Source organism: Phocoena phocoena, chromosome 2, assembly GCF_963924675.1.
Source record: "Phocoena phocoena chromosome 2, mPhoPho1.1, whole genome shotgun sequence".
NCBI classification, from domain to species: domain Eukaryota; kingdom Metazoa; phylum Chordata; class Mammalia; order Artiodactyla; family Phocoenidae; genus Phocoena; species Phocoena phocoena.
Genome location: NC_089220.1, coordinates 68,285,000 through 68,303,989, shown reverse-complemented (window position 1 = coordinate 68,303,989; position 18,990 = coordinate 68,285,000). Strand labels below are relative to the sequence as shown.

The window sequence follows — 18,990 nt, the reverse complement described above, 5'->3', positions numbered from 1 at the left end:
ACATTAATGGGAAAACACTGCTAAGTTCAAATCCTTGACCAATGTTGATTTCTTGGTTTTGATAAATGTACCATGACAATGTAAGGTGATAACATTGGAGGAAAGTAAATCCGAGTGAGGTGAACTTTCTGTACTGTCTTTGCAACTTTTCTGTAATTCTGTAACTATTCAAAAAATAAAAAGTTTAGTTAAAAATCCATCATGCTTGACTACTGATTCACTTGCTAGGGTGGTATCATCTAAGGAGGCCAGTCTGATTTCAAAGTGGGAAAGATGCATTTGTGCTTGTCTCACTTGTTCTGCATGTTAAGTATTCCAGGAGACCAAAAATAGATTTCAGTCATTAGCGATAGCAAACCAAGACCTCTGCTCAGCACTAAATGTTTTGAAAGCATAAAACCAGCAAGAGTGGAGATTTACACATGAGATAATACTGAGGTTGCTGTTAAGCTTGAAGGACAAGATGAATCTATCTGGCTGGATATATAAACATTACACATTTGTTCTCGGGGAAAAGGTAGTATATTAAGGCTATAGAATTAAACAAATATTTTTCATTAAAATTTTCAAAATAATCGTTATTAACAACATGTCATAAGGTCTAGTGTGTCTTTTAACTTTGGAATTACCCAAATATTTTAACTCCTTAAAACCAAAATTAAATTTTTCCCTTCAAATTGAGATCCATTTATGAAGGCTTAAGTTGCCAAGCTAAGTATATCGTGAACAAGTAGTTACAGAGTGACTACTATATGTCTGGCACTGAGCTAATTGTTATACATATTTTTGAAGAACTGTAACATATTGTCCCTGTTCTTTAGTATTATTAATATTGTTGGATACATAAGATAAATGCATATCAATACATTCATTTTAGCACACTTGTGTCTTGCTCTATTGTTGCTTTTCATGCCCTGATTCCACAGGAGGTAATTTTTTACAGGTCATTTTTCAAAAATATACATGATTTTTTTTTTTAAGCGTTCAAAACTCACACGGTGTAAGGTCTCATGTGGGGGCAACATAACATGTAACCAAATGAATTCAACTTAGACCTTTACCGATATGAACGTCGAAGTGTAAAGGCTGGAGCAGAACAATTTCAAACTATCCAACTTGAATTTCAGAATGGCTATGTCTAGTCACTGTGAGGAAAGATGCTTCTGGATAGAGTGATCCATACCAGATCTTTATTGTTTCCTCATGTCCATCATTCCTAAATAATCTGATTGTGGATAACATTGTGAAACAAGGGGTAGTATTTGTTTTAATTTTGTTTTTTTCAGCATCACAGGATTACTATGTGGGGAAAAATTTTTTTTCTCTTTTTTTTTTTTTTTTAAACAGAGGACCAACTGCTTGTTCTCATTGAGAATTCTCCACACAGCTCTACAGTATCACGTTCTCAGGATTAACAAGTTATAATGATCAGAACCTCAAAAAACTCCTGGGGAAAATAAAAATAGAATGAGACCCAGAGTTAGCTAGAAATTTTTCATTTTCTAGAAATCAAAATGCTGAAATTGCTTCATAACATGAAAAAAAAATGAATTCAGAGTTTGACTCAAATCCCAATTCTTGTATTAAAGTATATGTAGGAAAAGAGGTACTTGGTATATTTCTGTGTAGACTTCTTCTTGAAGTCAACACTGGTAACAGTATATAGATGTCTTAAAAATTCTTAGAAGTGGAGGTACAAATACATTCTGGCATAGTATTGCTCTTTTCAAATACATCTTTCTATTTTATTCCTCCATACTGGCAAAATGAATAGTCTATTGCCGTTTAAGACTTAAAACAGCTGCATTTCTAATTTTGGCAGATTACGAGGGATTTTTATATGGGTGGCATGTTAAAAGCAAATAAACGACATGCCAACCAGCAAAATGAGAGTGCTGGGCAGATGGTAGCACGGCTGAGTTACTGAATTGAAGTACTATGTGCTACCAATCATGGAACATCAAAAAGGGATATTTGGCAGCTTTTCAAGTCAAGCCCAATCCTTTACCTCAAGCAAAAATAATTCAAGTCCACGAAGTCTTCAGATAGCCATTCAGTAGCCATTCTCCAACTGGCCTTTGTCAACACAGACAGGCTTCAATGACTTTATTTCATGGATTTTGATGGTACATACAATTCTACCTTTCCTTCCCTCTGGGCTCTCGTGTGTGTGCGTGCGTGTGTGTGTGTGTGTGTGTGTGTGTGTGTGTGTGTTGAGAGACAGAAAGAGAGATGGGGGAGGGGGGAGGAAGGAATATGGAAACAAAGTATATATTATGATTTCTCCTACTACCAAGGGGATTATCTTGGAAGAAGTCAAGAAGCATTTCAGTATGTCCTGTCATCATAGTGAAAAATAATCAATCCATGTAAGATCATGAGACAATCTTGATCAATATTAATCTTCACTGATCAATCTTGTTTAATACATTTTAAAAATTGTATTCAGAATGCTACTATGTAAATTTCCTGCAAACCCAGAGACATGATTTTCCAGAGAACAAACAGCTGGGCACTGTTTGGCCTTCAAAAGCAGGTTTTTCTCCGATTCAAGGCACCTTATGAAGTATGAGGCTAAGGTTATATAACTTTTTAAATAAAGATTTTAGAATTTACGTACTTAACTGAATGTATTTTCTAACTTGCACAAGATCCATTGTTAACCCCTGATATTTTATTATATTTTGTATGTTTTTGTAAACCATTATAAATATACCTTGGAAAAATGTGAGATAAAACAAAGAAATGAACCCATTCATATACTGTACAAATAGTCTATATGCTATACCATCATGCTGTATTATCCTTCCTGACCTATTTCTTTTCTACTATCTACTTTCCCTGTCTCCTTCCTTTCTAGGATGATTTTACAAGATCTGGATTTCTTACATAATGTGTTAGATACTTTACATTATTATCATAGTCAAGCCTTAGTCTGAAGGCACCCAAACACAAAACAGCTTTCTCAACGCCACACAGCTAATAAATGGGCTGCTGGAAATTGGACTCAGGCAGTTTCACTCCAGAATCTGTGCTTTTAACTACTAGGGTATTCTGTGTAGCACACAGTGAAATGAGGTAAAGAAATCAAGAAGCCCTGGGGAAAGTGAGTATCATGCCAAATACAAAGGATTAGTATAGTGAAAGCAATGGAATACTGACTTGCACCATTATTAAAAGGTGGCCCATGAATTCAGATTTGAGAGGTCAAGGCCAAAGCAAGAAGGAAAATTAAATGTCCTAAGAGTAATATTATTCATAAAATAGAGCTGTTTTGGGTACTAAAGTCTGAGGAATTTATCAAATAAGAAAGGGTGATATAGTAGATGATATAGTAGACAAGGACTCCCATGAGATTTCAGTAATAAATATGCTACCAAAATTTTCAGTTGTGTTATTTATAACATCTCTCAGTATGTCATATCAAAGAACATTTCAGTTAAAAGCATTTTTGAAGTGTGCGTGTGTGTGTGTGTGTGTGTGTGTGTGTGTGTGTGTGTGTAAAGAATGTATTCCAGAGTTTTAGGAGTAAAATTTCATTTATCTAGCTGTTCTGTCCAATAGAATTTTTTTGATGGTCAAAATGTTCTATATCAATAAGGCAGCTATTAGCCAATGTGCCTATTAAACACTTGAAATGCAGTCATGTGACTAAGGAGTTAAATTTTACATTAATTCTAGTTAATTGAAATTTAAATTGCCACACATAGTGGCTACCACACCGGACAGGGCACAGCCAGAGGCATGGTTGGACTGCATAGCCCTCAACCTATTCTCACGAATACAATTTCATATTTTCACAATAGATGGACAAAACAAAAACCCAAACACTTTTACTTTCTAGTTTGAGTCTACAGCACAAGAATTTCATGTTATTTAACTTGGCAGAAAACTAACCATTTGTTCAAAGTTTCTGACTCGAAAAAAATCTGTATTACCTCTGTATAGAATTGAGACAAGGCAATACCTATTTATATGATACTATTATTGCTTAAAATATTTTTTATATTATGGTCAGAGTCTGTAACTCATCTATTTCAGTATCTCTGATGTGTCAAAATCTTCATTTTTGAGTTGGAGTGTGATTTTTAGAAATAAGCTCCAAATAATTCTGAGTCAAATCTGATAAACAAGATAGATTAATGACATTTTTTGTGTGCTTTATAAACCAATTATAAAGACAAAATTAATGTAAAAAGGCAAAAAGAACAAGAACATCTTATTATGTTTCCTAGAAGGATTCTGAATATGCAAGTCCTCTGAGCTCTTGTTGTATCATTAAGATGCTAACATTGTAAAATTTATATATGTGAGACATTGAGTGTCCACCCTAAGAAGAATTATAAGGAATTTGGGGTTATACAGAGACCGGAACATAAAGAGAAAAATCCCCCTCTGTGTGGTTTTCATTACCCATGTGTTCTTTTCCTGTTTATCTGGATGACTTACAGTACTGTCCTCAATTACAGAAGTAGTAGATTAAAAGAGAACAGACGGAAAAAGTATGATTTCTGGCTAGATATTCACTTGTCAGATGGTTAAGAACTAGACCTTAGGCTAATTCTGAGAGAGGAGAGGGGCTTGATATGTCCTTCTCTGAACACCACAGTACGTACACGGACAGAGATCTCTATAGAGATTTAGACTCCAGTTTGGAGCAGGTGACGCAGCTTCTCCTATAGATCTTTTGCCAGCTGACCCTTAGGCACTGACAGCTGTTCTGCTGGACGGACAAAGCTACAGAGCTCCAATGTGAGGAGGGAAAAGAAGAGGGGGAGCGGCCGGAAAGGTTAGCCAGCATCTCAGAATATCACTCCTTACTCCTTCCAAATGCTGAAATAGAAAGGTCAGAGCGCGAGGCCATCTCCAGGGTCACCTCTCTGAGCTGTAATGCCAGGTAGGAAACCCTGAGGCTCCAGATGAAGAAATGATGGCAAGTTGATGAAGGAAAGTGAGATTACTATTGAGGGGGAGCGCATCAAAAAGAAGTGATTACTAAATATGTTTTAGAAAGAAAGCAAGGATATTTGAAAGAAAAGAACAATGGGTGGGAAAGCTAACTCAAGCAAGAATGAATGGACAGACTTCGGTGGCAGATGAGGTCACTTGGTCACGGTGATGAGCACAATCAAGGAGTTGTAAGAATTAAGATAGGAAAACAATTGGTATTTTATGAATTAGGTCTCATTGTACATGAGAAATGTTGTCAAAGACATTGCAATGTTTTGAAAGCAAACTAAATTTCTAAAAATAAATAATTTCCAAAAAATAGTTTTTAAGGATATGTAGAAGATAACAAAAAAACAGAAAAAAAAGGATTAGTCAGATGATAATAATATTAATCTTACTAACAGATTAGGCCAAGGAGAGTCAACAGTAAGCACTGAAATTCAATTCCTACAAAAGAACAGCAATTTTCAACATCATATACAGAGCACCTATTTAACTGTTCATTTGTTGGGTTGTTCATTTTGTTTACCTAAGTATTCATTCATTCACTGAACCAACAGATATTGATTACATGTCATATGTTAGGTCCTGAGGATTCAATACCAAAATAAACGGTTCCTGTTTCAAGTAAAGTGTAGTCCAGTGGGGTGGAGGTGGGGCATGAAAGTTGAGAACTTCACATTTGCCAGGCATCTTGTGAAAGGCGTTCTATTTATTCTCATGAATTCTATAACCCAACCCTATCTTGGAGATACTGTTATTGCTATTTGACAGGTGATAGATAAAGACTCTGGGGAATGAGGTGACTTGCAATACACTATATAAGAAATAAAAGGCAGCTCTGGGGTTTAAACTGAAGTCTTTTATTAGAAGTCTACTATTTATCAAATTGAAGTTATGAGGTTATATGCCACAAAAGAAATGTGCATATTTCTGAATGAATATATGTAAAGCAGTTAGAACAGTGCCTAACACATCATAAATGCTATATGTCCTTATATCACTATCAGTAATGTTATCATTTTTTTTCTTAAAGAACAACACGGGGAAGAAAAATTAGTTATTCAAAATTATGTTAATCCTGGAGATTGGGATTAATATATACACTTTACTATATATAAAATAGATAACCAACAAGGACCTACTATATAACACAGGGAACTATACTCAATATTTCATAATAACCTAAAAGGGAAAAGAATCTGAAAAAAATAGATATATATGTATGTATAACTGAATCACTTTGCTGTACACCTGAAGGTAACATAACATTGAAAATCAACTGTACTTCAATAAAAAAATTAAGAGAAATACAATGTAGCAGAATGCAACATGTGCATAAAATTTTCAAATGAAATAAGATTCTTCAAAGAACTTTTTTCCTTTAGGGCTTGTCTTATGCCCCATGTGACCTGGGAAGAATGTCTTCACTTTGCCTTGACACTTAAGGATAGTTAAGTTTTAAAAAAAAAAAAAGACAGAGAAGCAATGCACTATTGTACTATATCTCCTTGGAGAATACACTCCACAAAAGGACAAATAATCGAGAAAACTATCAAAGTAAGGAGGGAGGGCTCCAAGGCCCCTTTTCCTACTTGTGATCATGGAGATCACAAGTAGGACATGGGAAATCTATGGAAACATTCCAACAGTCTGCTCTTTGCATTCACTTTTTAATGAAAATGGTTTAGAGTGGCACAATGAGACCAAAACCAGATTTATCTGAAAGATAAGAATGTAAAGAGAATTAATATTACTAATAAATGGAAATGCTAAAGACACAGTTAACATAAACCATATTTAGAAGAAAAGAGTAATGACCTATAATCTCACATTTAAGTTTTCCGCTGTTAAAAAACCACCTGCACAGATAATTGCAACTAAAGGTGGATAGGAATTGGGACCACTCAGCCTGGCAGATTTAGATGTCTAAGAACAACTACAAAGAAATACAATTATCCAAGCAGTATTAGGGCTGGGGAGGTGCTTTCCATGATTAAATCTGCCTTCTTAAAAGCAAACAAACAAACTTATGTCTACATAACGTACTCTTGGAGAAATAATAATGCAGTGATCTAATACATCACTCTCGAGGTTTTTCCCTTCCATCCATATTTCAGAGGGGGAAAAAAACACTGCTAGGCAATGTACTATATCTGAGAGAAATGGATATAACTGGCATAGCACCATATAAATCAATAATTTACACTTTCTATAAAATAAGGGAGGACTACCTGGAATTTCGTTACCATATATTTTTTCTGGCTTATAGTTTAGACAATGAATCTTACTAATAGAAAAACATGGGCATAAGAATACTTTAAATATAGTGACCCTAAGACACTATTTCAATTTTGATCAGAGCTGTGAAATTACATGATGGGATCCTATTTAAACAAGGACATGGTTACTTTATTATTTCATATTTTGTATCATAACTCTACAGAGAAGAGCCTCCAGAGTTTTCCTAATCTGATCACAATTTGTATGTTTATGAAATATTTTTTATGAGGAAGAGGGAAATAATGGTTGTGTGATAAAAATCATGTCAATGGAACTTGTAGCTAGCTCATCGCTGGTTTTGTTGTTACAAATACCATCAATGTTTCTTTGAAATATAAACTGTCTTACTATAGTAGGAATTCTTTGAACAGGTTCTCAAGAATTCCTGTTTACCGGTACAAGTTCAAAGGGCTAACTTGAAGCGGTGTGAAGAATTCAGTCACTTAGATTCAAACTCTGGTTAGTACTACCCCTACTCACTGTAGGATGTGGGCAAGTTAAAATTTATATTCCATAGATTTTTTTTTTTTTTTTTTTTGCGGTATGCGGGCCTCTCACCGTTGTGGCCTCTCCCGTTGCAGAGCACAGGCTCCGGACCCGCAGGCTCAGCGGTCATGGCTCACGGGCCCAGCCGCTCCACGGCATGTGGGATCTTCAGGGACCAGGGCACGAACCCCTGTCCCCTGCATCGTCAGGCGGACTCTCAAACCACTGCGCCACCAGGGAAGCCCTCCATAGCTTTTAAGATACCTGATTTCACTACCTCATGGCGTCATTGCAAAGGAAACATTACTTATGTAAACTGCTTCAAAAGCCTGTGCCACTATGTAAACAATGATTTATTGCTACTTAACTCCTGCTTTTCCATGGTTTAAACATTGCCCTCTGTGAGAAAGAAGTGGCCTGTATAAAGAGAATGGATATATCATCTCACATCACTTGTCTATGGGCTTGACCTAGAGGAGTATTTCCAGTGTGAACTGCTGACCCAAAACTCCCCAGATAGAGGGGAAAAAAAAGTATTTCGTGATACAATGAATTTGGGAAGTGATATTGGAGAATTATGTTTCCTATTAGCATGCGCCAGAGTTCTGAAGAGTCCTGCAGTAAATAATTCTTTCAACATTGCTTAACACAACATTTCTCAAAGTTATCTCAAAGTTATCAAAGACCAGGATTCCCTTTTGTGGTATGTTTAGCCACCGTGAACATCATGGGAAAGGCCACTTAGAGTGTGAGGAGAGCAATCAAAACAGCTAACATCTATTGTGCAGCTGCTATGCACAGAAATTCTCTGAAGTGCTTTACGTGCATTAATTTTAATTTTTATAATAACCATACAATGTAGGTGCTATTGTTGTCCCCATTTTATAGATGAGGAAACTGGATCACTGAATAATTTAATGTCTTAGCAAAGATGTAAGTGGTGAAGCACAGAAAAAGGATATGAACCCAGATGATCTGGCCCTGGAAACTACTCAATCCTTATGCATACCACTTTACTTGCAGGCTGAAGAAAACATGGAATCCATGTATTATTATCACTGTATGATACTTTCATCCAGTATAAGCTCCTTTTTAGATTAAAAAATAAACAAAACCCATGAATCCCAGAGGTTATGCAACTTATACAAAAGCACGAAGGAAATCAATGGTACTATATATCCTGATCATATATGATCAGTTATTCAGCCCTTCGGGGCAGCACCCAAACCACTTGGCAAACATGTTGAAGAATGTATAAGGGCAAGACTTAGGATGAAGGAAAGGAAATGAGATCACGCTTAGGTAGCTGTAGCCCTCCTTGGAGTCGCCTTCATTTTCTCATCTCCTTCATCAACTATATACAAATGGTTATTAGATCTCTTTAATTTTACCTCTAAAATATCTCTTGATATCTGTACCTCATTTCCAATTCTTCTGTCACTGCCTGAGAATAGGTCCATACCCTTCTGCCTGGGCTATAGTACTAGCTTTCTAAGGAGGCTCCCATCTCTAGATAGTGGGGAACAAATAACCACATGGGGAAACAGCATTCTGCAAAAGTTATAAATAATACAGCATAATCTACTGTAAAAGATGACAAAAATTTCCCAGGAAAAAATGTGGGTTTTTACTATTAATAAAAGAAGGAAAGATCTAACACTTAGCTCTAAGACTTTAAAACCATGATTTTATTTGAGAAATTCTTGTAGTCCTTGTCTATTTAATCACCTACAAGATTGATACATACACACATATAGACAATTATTAGAGCTCAAGTCCAAATAAAACAAAGCAAAAAAGGGTTGAGTCATATGAATGCAGTCCTGTTATTAATATGCTTTGCTACGGATGAATTACCATGCTTCAACAGAGATCCATCATTCAGAAGACTTCAGATAAATTCCATGAACTTTATTTACAGTTCAGTACCATACGCCACTTGAACTTGACATTGGCTTTAGGAAAAGAAATTTCCATTTGCAATGTTTTCCTACTTCATAACAATAGTAACAATGCTAACCCTTTGGTCAACAGCTATGGGAGTATATATGGTGGGAAACTTCCATGGAGTTGTTTTTTTTTTCCCTCCATAACCCAACCCATCCACCCATGAGCAATCTTTTCCTGGCTTACTGGTTCTAAAAGCATTAGCTCAACCATGCCATGTTTTCCGAAAAAAAAAAAAAAAAGCGGGGATTGGTGGGGGAAGCCAGCGAATTAGCCAGGAGCAGTCTAGTTAGTACTAACATGATGAAAGGTCTCCGCAGAAAATGACATAAGCAAGAGAAAATTCTTGATGCTGTCTGAAGAGACAAGAGTGTTTAACATTCCTGAAAATTAATATTTTCCACATTTTCTCACCTTTTATTACTGTACTATGCCAGAAAATGTTCCTTTTGGTGGAACATTGGTTAAACATGAAAAGACTCAGATTATGTGTATGTCAAACTACAGAATAAAACTGAATTTTTCTTTCTTAAACATCTTTATTGGAGTATAATTGCTTTACAATGGTACGTTAGATTCTGTTTTATAACAAAATGAATCAGCTATATACATATACATATATCCCCAAATCTCCTCCCTCTTGTGTCTCCCTCCCACCCTCCCTATCCCCACCTCTCTAGGTGGGCACAAAGCACCGAGCTGATCTCCCCGGGCTGTGCGGCTGCTTCCCACTAGCTATCTATTTTACATTTGGTAGTATATATTAGTCCATGTCACCCTCTCACTTCGTCCCAGCTTACCCTTCTCCCTCCCTGTGTCCTCAAGTCCATTCTCTACATCTGCGTCTTTACTCCTGTCCTGCCCCTAGGTTCTTCAAAAAAATATATATATATTTTTTACATTCCATATATATGTGTTAGCCTACGGTATTTGTTTTTCTCTTTCTGACTTACTTCACTCACTATGACAGACTCTAGGTCCATCCACTTCACTACAAATGACTCAATTTTGTTTCTTTTCATGGCTGAGTAATATTCCATTGTATATGTGTGCCACATCTTCTTTATCCACTCATCTATTGATGGACACTTAGGTTGCTTCCATGTCTTGGCTATTGTAAATAGAGCTGCAATGAACATTGTGGGAAATAACTCTTGTTGAATTATGGTTTTCTCAGGGTATATGCCCAGTAGTGGGATTGCTGGGTCCTATGGTAGTTCTATTTTTATTTTTATTTTATTTATTTATTATTATTTTTTTTTGCGGTACATGGGCCTCTCACTGTTGTGGCCTCTCCCGTTGCGGAGTACAGGCTCCAGATGTGCAGGTTCAGTGGCCATGGCTCATGGAACCAGCCGCTCCACGGCATATGGGATCTTCCTGGACTGGGGCACAAACCCGTGTCCCCTGCATCGGCAGGCGGACTCTCAACCACTGTGCCACCACAGAAGCCCTATTTTTATTTTTTAAAAGAACCTCCATATTGTTCTCCATAGTGGCTGTATCAATTTACATTCCCACCAGCAGTACAAGAGGGTTTCCTCTTCTCCACACCCTCTCCAGCATTTATTGTTTGTACATTTTATGATGATGGCCATTCTGACTGGTGTGAGGTGATACCTCATTGTAGTTTTGACTAGCGTTTCTCTAATGATTAGTGATGTTGAGCATTCTTTCATGTGTTTGTTGGCAATCTGTATATCTTCTTTGGAGAAATGTCTATTTAGGTCTTCTGCCCAGTTTTGGATTGGGTTGTTTGTTTTTTTGATATTGAGCTGCATGAGCTGCTTGTTAATTTTGGAGATTAATCCTTTGTCAGATGCTTCATTTGCAAATATTTTCTCCCATTCTGAGAGTTGTCTTTTCATCTTGTTTATCGTTTCCTTTGCTGTACAAAAGCATTTAAGTTTCATTAGGTCCCATTTGTTTATTTTTGTTTTTATTTCTCTTCCTCTAGGAGGTGGGTCAAAAAGGATCTTGCTATGATTTATGTCATAGAGTGTTATGCCTATGTTTTCCTCTAAGGGTTTGATAGTGTCTGGCCTTACATTCAGGTCTTTAATCCATTTTGAGTTTCTTTTGTGTATGGTATTAGGGAGTGTTCTAATTTCATTCTTTTACATGTAGCTGTCCAGTTTTCCCAGCACCACTTATTGAAGAGGCTGTCTTTTCTCCATTGTATATTCTTGCCTTTGTTATCAAAGATAAGGTGACCATATGTGTGTGGGTTTATCTCTGGGCTTTCTATACTGTTCCATTGATCTATATTTCTGTTTTTGTGCCAGTACCATACTGTCTTGATTATTGTGGCTTTGTAGTACAGTCTGAAGTCCAGGAGCCTGATTCCTCCAGCTCCGTTTTTCTTTCTCAATATTGCTTTGGCTATTTGGGGTCTTTTGTGTTTCCATACAACTGTGCAAATTTTTGTTCTAGTTCTCTGAAAACTGCCATTGGTAGTTTGATAGGGTTGCATTGAATCTGTAGATTGCTTTGGGTAGAATAGTCATTTTCACAATGTTGATTCTTCCAATCCAAGAACATGGTATATCTCTCCATCTGCTTATATCATCTTTAATTTCTTTCATTAGTGTCTTATAGTTTTTGTATACAGGTCTTTTGTCTCGGTAGGTAGGTTTTTTGTAGGTATTTTATTCTTTTCATTGCAATAGTAAATGAGAGTGTTTCCTTAATTTCTCTTTCAGATTTTTCATCATTAGTGTATAGGAATGCAAGAGATTTCTGTGCATTAATTTTGTATCCTGCTACTTTACCAAATTCAGTGATTAGCTCTAGTAGTTTTCTGGCAGCGTCTTTAGGATTCTCTGTGTATAGTATCATGTCGTCTGCAAACAGTGACAGCTTTACTTCTTCTTTTCCAATTTGGATTCATTTCTTTTTCTTCTCTGATTGCTGTGGCTAAAACTTCCAAAACTATGTTGAATAATGGTGGTGAGAGTGGCCAACCTTGTCTTGTTCCTGATCTTAGTGGAAATTTTTTCACTTTTTCACCACTGAGAACAAAGTTGCCTGTGGATTTGTCATATATGGCCTTATTATGTTGAGGTAAGTTCCCTCTATGCGTGCTTTCTGGAGGGTTTCTACCATAAATGGGTGTTGAATTTTGTCGAAAGCTTTTTCTGCATCTATTGAGATGATCATATGGTTTTTCTCCTTCAATTTGTTAATATTATGTATCACATTCTTGATTTGCATATATTGAAGAATCCTTGCATTCCTGGGATAAACCCCACTTGATCATGGTATATGATCCTTTTTATATGCTGTTGGATTCTGTTGGCTAGTATTTTGTGGAGGATTTTTGCATCTATGTTCATCAGTGATATTGGCCTGTAGTTTTCTTTCTTTGTGACATCTTTGTCCGGTTTTGGTATCAGGGTGATGGTGGCCTCATAGAATGAGTTTGGGAGTGTTCCTCCCTCAGCTATATTTTGGAAGAGTTTGAGAAGGATAGGTGTTCGCTCTTCTCTAATGTTTGATAGAATTCACCTATGAAGCTATCTGGTCCTGGGTTTTGCTTGTTGGAAGATTTTTAATCACCATCTCAATTTCAGTGCTTGTGATCCGTCTGTTTATATTTTCTGTTTCTTCCTGGTTCAGTCTTGGAAGGTTGTGCTTTTCTAAGAATGGGTCCATATCTTCCAGGTTGTCCATTTTATTGGCATACAGTTGCTTGTAGTAATCTCTCATGATCCTTTGTATTTCTGCAGTATCAGCTGTTACTTCTCCTTTTTCTTTTCTAATTCTGTTGATTTCAGTCTTGTCCCTTTTTTTCTTGATGAGTCTGGCTTAGGGTTTATCAATTTTGTTTATCTTCTCAAAGAAGCAGCTTTTAGTTTTATTGATCTTTGCTAGCATTTCCTTCATTTCTTTTTCATTTATTTCTGATCTGATCTTTATGATTTCTTTACTCTGCTAACTTTGGGGCTTGTTTCTTCTTCTTTCTCTAATTGCTTTAGGTGTAAAGTTAGGCTGTTTATTTGAGATGTTTCTTGTTTCTTGAGGTAGGACTGTATTGCTCTAAACTTCCCTCTTAGAACTGCTTTCGCTGCATCCCATAAGTTTTGGGTCATCATGTTTTCACTGGCATTTGTTTCTAGGTGTATTTTGATTTCCTCTTTGATTTCTTCAGTGATCTCTTGGTTATTAAGTAGTGTATTGTTTAGCCTCTATGTATTTGTATTTTTTACAGATTTTTTCCTGTAGTTGATATCTAGTCTCATTGCATTGTGCTCAGAAAAGATACTTGATATGATTTCAATTTTCTTAAATTTACCAAGGCTTGATTTGTGACCCAAGATATGATCTATCCTAGAGAGTGTTCCATGAGCACTTGAGAAGAAAGTGTATTGTGTTGTTCAGGGATGGAATGTTCTATAAATATCAATTAAGTCCATCTTGTTTAATGTATCAGTTAAAGCTTGTGTTTCCTTATTTAGTTTTATTTTGGATGATCTGTCCACTGTTGAAAGTGGGATGTTAAAGTCCCCTACTATCATTGTGTTACTGTTGATTTCCCCATTTATGGCTGTTAGCATTTGCCTTATATATTGAGGTGCTCCTACATTGGGTGCATAAATATTTACAATTGTTATATCTTCTTCTTGGATCGATCCCTTGATCATTCTGTAGTGTCTTTCTTTGTCTCTTGTAATAGTCTTTATTTTAAAGTCGATTTTGTCTGATATGAGAATTGCTACTCCAGCTTTCTTTTGATTTCCATTTACATGGAATATCTTTTTCCATCCTCTCACTTTCAGTCTCTATGTGTCCCTAGGTCTGAAGTGGGTCTACTGTAGACAGCATATATACAGGTCTTGTTTCTGTATCCATTCAGCCAATCTGTCTTTGGGTTGGAGCATTTAATCCATTTACATTTAAGGTAGCTATCGATATGTATGTTCCTATTACCATTTTCTTAATTGTTTTGGGTTTGTTATTGTAGGTCTTTTCCTTCTCTTGTGTTTCCTGCCTAGAGAAGTTCCTTTAGCATTTGTTGTAAAGCTGCTTTGGTGGTGCTGAGCTTTTGCTTGTCTGTAAGGGTTTTAATTTCTCCATCGAATCTGAGTGAGATCCTTGCTGGGTAGAGTAATCTTGGTTGTAGGTTTTCCCCTTTCATCACTTTAAATATGTTCTGCCACTCCCTTCTGGCTTCCAGAGTTTCTGCTGAAAGATCAGCTGTTAACCTTATGGGGATTCTGTTGTATGTTACTTGTTGTTTTTCCCTTGCTGCTTTTAATATGTTTTCTTTGTATTTAATTTTTGATAGTGTGATTAATATGTGTCTTGGTGTGTTTCTCCTTGGATTTATCATGTATGGGACTCTCTGTGCTTCCTGGACTTGATTAACTATTTCCTTTCCCATATTAGGGAAGTTTTCAACTATAATCTCTTCAAATTTTTTCTTGGTCCCTTTCTTTCACTTCTTCTTCTTGGACTCATATAATTTGAATGTTGGTGTGTTTAATATTGTCTGAGAGGTCTCTGAGACTGTCCTCAATTCTTTTCACTCTTTTTCCTTTATACTGCTCTGCAGTAGTAATTTCCACTATTTTATCTATAAGGTCACTTATCCGTTCTTCTGCCTCAGTTATTCTGCTATTGATTCCTATTGATGCTTGTTTGCTCTTTAGTTCTTCTAGGTCCTTGTTAAACGTTTCTTTTATTTTCTCCATTCTATTTCCAAGATTTTGGATCATCTTTAGTAGCATTACTCTGACTTGTTTTTTAGGTAGACTGCCTATTTCCTCTTCATTTGTTTGTTCTCGTGGGTTTTTACCTTGCTCTTTCATCTGCTGTGTGTTTCTCTGTCTTCTCATTTTGCTTAACTTACTGTGTTTGGGGTCTCCTTTTCACAGGCTGCAGGTTCGCAGTTCCCATTTTTTTTGGTGTCTGCTCCGAGTGGGTAAGGTTGGTTCAGTGGGTTGTGTAGGCTTCCTGGTGGAGGGGACTGGTGTCTGTCTTCTGGATGATGAGGCTGGATCTTGTCTTTCTGGTGGGCAGGATGGCGTCTGGTGATGTGTTTTGGTGTGTCTGTGGCCTTATTATGATTTTAGGCAGCCTCTCTGCTAATGGGTGGGGTTGTGTTCCTGTCTTGCTAGTTTTTTTGCCATACGGTGTCAAGCACTGTAACTTGCTGGTCATTGAGTGGAGCTGGGGCTTACCAGCTGGAGATCTCTGGGAGAGCTTGTGCCGTTTAATATTACGTGGAGCCGGGAGGTCTTTGGTGAACCAATGTCTTGAACTCAGCTCTACCACCTCAGAGGCACAGGTCTGACACCCGCCCAGAGCACCAACACCCTGTCAGCCACACAGCTGTCCGGGCACCGTGTGAGAATTTGGGGATCGGGACAGAGTTGCGTGGGTGAGCGTAGGGTCGCCACCTGCCCGCTCCCAGAGGAGGCTGGACCAGACACCGCTGGCTTCCGCAAAAGCACCTCTCTCATGTGCAGCTTCCTGAGAATGTGAGCGCTCCTCCAATGAGAGCAAGAGGTGATGAGGCACCTGCTGTGTTCTCCAAATTTAATTTTTAATGAGGAAAAACAGAAAATATGGAGAAATGAATTTTAACAATAAAATATTTATAGTCTGTAGGAGGAAAATTTCCAGAGCATGTTTATGTTCTGGAACTGGTCAAAAGGCCACAGAGAGGATGTTCAGTGACTTGCTCCTCTACCCCGCTTATCCACTGCATTTTGAATGAAGCTGATCCTTAACCACACCTCCAGGAAATGGCACATTTCTCTGGCCAATCATAGCATCCATTCTCTTCAGGGACTGGTTCAGGAATGAGTATGTTTATGAGGTCCTTTGCACGATGTCCTGAAGTGTCTTAGTAGCTATCATTTGTCTTGCCTCACATTGTAATACGATACAATCCTGCCCATATCACAGGTACTAATTTCTTGTCAGGGCTGGGTAAATGCACACCAAGGAGACTTGAATTTCAGTTTAGTTTTGAGTCTATATCTAAAAACAATATTTTTACAACAAATCAGTATTTTTACAAAATTCTGTATACATGATAATTTCTAATGTGATAGTCACTTAAGCAATCCACATATGTTTACTCAGAACCTCATGTCTATGGTAACAAAAGGATGGGGGGAGAAGAAGATTGAGAAACAACAGTAAAGCCAAGTGAAAGACATATCTGCCTTGAGCCATGTCGACAAGGGACCGTGTGTCTAGCAGTCATGTGTGGCTCAGGAACAGGAATGGCAAAAATGGATGTTAAAGTAATTCAGATTACAGACACATATAGTAGGGCCTGCTAAGGTATAAGAGAATAACCAAGTAGTCGAGAGTACATCAAAGTGATGTAAGACATGAATATAGTTGGCCATGTGCTGTGGGCAAAGAAGAAAGGGAAAAATATAGTCCAAAAATGGTAGGGAGTTAGTGATTAAAAGCTAAAGTGAAAAAGACAGGGAATGGGTGTGTGCATTTGGTGGCGATTGACAAGATGTAGGAGGGGTGCCGCTCAAGTGAAGATCTCAGAGCGGGGTCCACACCTTATTGGTGAGGTCAGGTCTGTGGTTACACTGAAGGTGACTGACAACAACCAGCAAAGGTAAGCGCTGTGAAGGGGAAACAAGGTTGTAATATGGAGGACTGGGAGGTTTTAAGGAAAAATTTTTTTTTTTTTTTTTTGCGGTATGCAGGCCTCTCACCACCGCGGCCTCTCCCGCTGCGGAGCAAAGGCTCTGGATGCGCAAGCTCAGCGGCCATGGCTCACGGGCCCAGCCGCACTGCGGCGTGTGGGATCTTCCCAGACCGGGGCACGAACCCGCATCCCCCGCATCAGCAGGCGTACTCCCAACCACTGCGCCACCAGGGAAGCCCCAGGAAAAACATTTTTACCGTGTATTGAGAAAATCACAATGCTGAGTGTTAGAGTGGTAGGAGAATACCAAAGAAGTTACAGGTGAATGCTGGAGATCTAAACATAATTGAATGTGTGTGAGTATATATATGAATAATTTAAGGTGAAGTGCAACTATGTGGAGTGTGAAAAGGGTTCAAAGGTTCAAGCTTCAAAATTGGAATCAGGATGTTATAAAATGGCTCCTTTTAATTAGCAACCAGATAGCTACTGACAGAGTAGGAGAGGCTTTCCTGAGCCAGGTGCTGTGACAGCAGGTGAGGAAAAGGGCTGCCTTTAAATGCCCCCTCAGCACTGTGGCCAGGGACACAGGAGAGGCAGGAAGGGTGGATGGCAAAAGTGGAGTGTAGGCACAATGAGGTTCTGGGCTTGCAAAGATGGAGAGGAAAAGCAGAACGCTGATCCTTGTGCCCAGGGGCCCTCCAGAGGGCTGCATCACGTCAACATGGGGCAGAGCAGGTCTGGCTCATGGAGGGCGTGGGAATAACATGCAAACGGCCAGCACCTCTTCCCCACCTCAAGAACACTCACACACAGCTTGCATTCGATCTGTCTGGTACTACTCTGAAGGGCTTGATAACAAAAGTAAAATGAAAAGAAAAATAAATAATTTCGAAATGCAATCTTGAAAATATTCATATATTTCTGGACACGGCCACAGGGAAAAGACTCATAAAGCAAATTCTTTGCGAAGCCGCCTTGCTATGAGTCTAATATGAATCATGGTGAGAATAGATCTGGTGTATGATGTCCTTGAATAATTTATTTCAGGCAGCCCCTAGTGTTCAGAAACAGGAAACTTAAAGAACAACATGTCTAGGAACTAGTTTTGTGTGGCCAGGCTCGGTGAGCCAATGTCAAAAGAGCCAGAGAAAAGTAAAAAGGAGAACTCAAAGCAAGTGATTTCTACCCCCACCCCCCAAATTTAAAAAATGAAAACTTTTCCTTTTTTGGTTTGTTTAGCAACTGGCAAACTTATAAACAACAGGAAAATTATTACTTTTATCTAGCTAAACCAAGTTGTTTTATAGGATCTATCTACCCAATGAAAGTGGGGCAATCCCAGGACCTGTCACAATGATAGATCAATACAGACAACATGAATTGGACTGAATCAAAACAAAGACCAAGTGAATTATAATCAGTGCATCCAAGTACTGGGCTCTGGAACTTGAGGAAATGAAGCCTAGAATCATTTTTAAAGTGAATGAATTCCCTTTAGTCAAAGGGATAGCAAGCAAAGAAGGGAGAAAGAGCAATGTAATCTGTGTTTCTCAATAATGACTCAATTTTAACAAAAATAAACAATAAAAATCTGTACCTCTTCAGAATATTGCACTGATCATTGTTGCTAGGATCCCTGCTACAGGTGTTCTCTGGCATTTTTTTAAAAAGTTAAATTTTTTGGGCTTCCCTGGTGG

The 18,990-nt window shown here is 37.8% G+C and overlaps 1 protein-coding gene across 2 annotated transcripts in view; it reads right to left on the bottom strand.

Annotated features, from left to right (window-relative positions):
* PRKD1 (protein kinase D1) overlaps positions 1 to 18,990 on the bottom strand; it is a 332,872-nt gene that overhangs the window by 141,333 nt on the left and 172,549 nt on the right. The window lies entirely within an intron of this gene.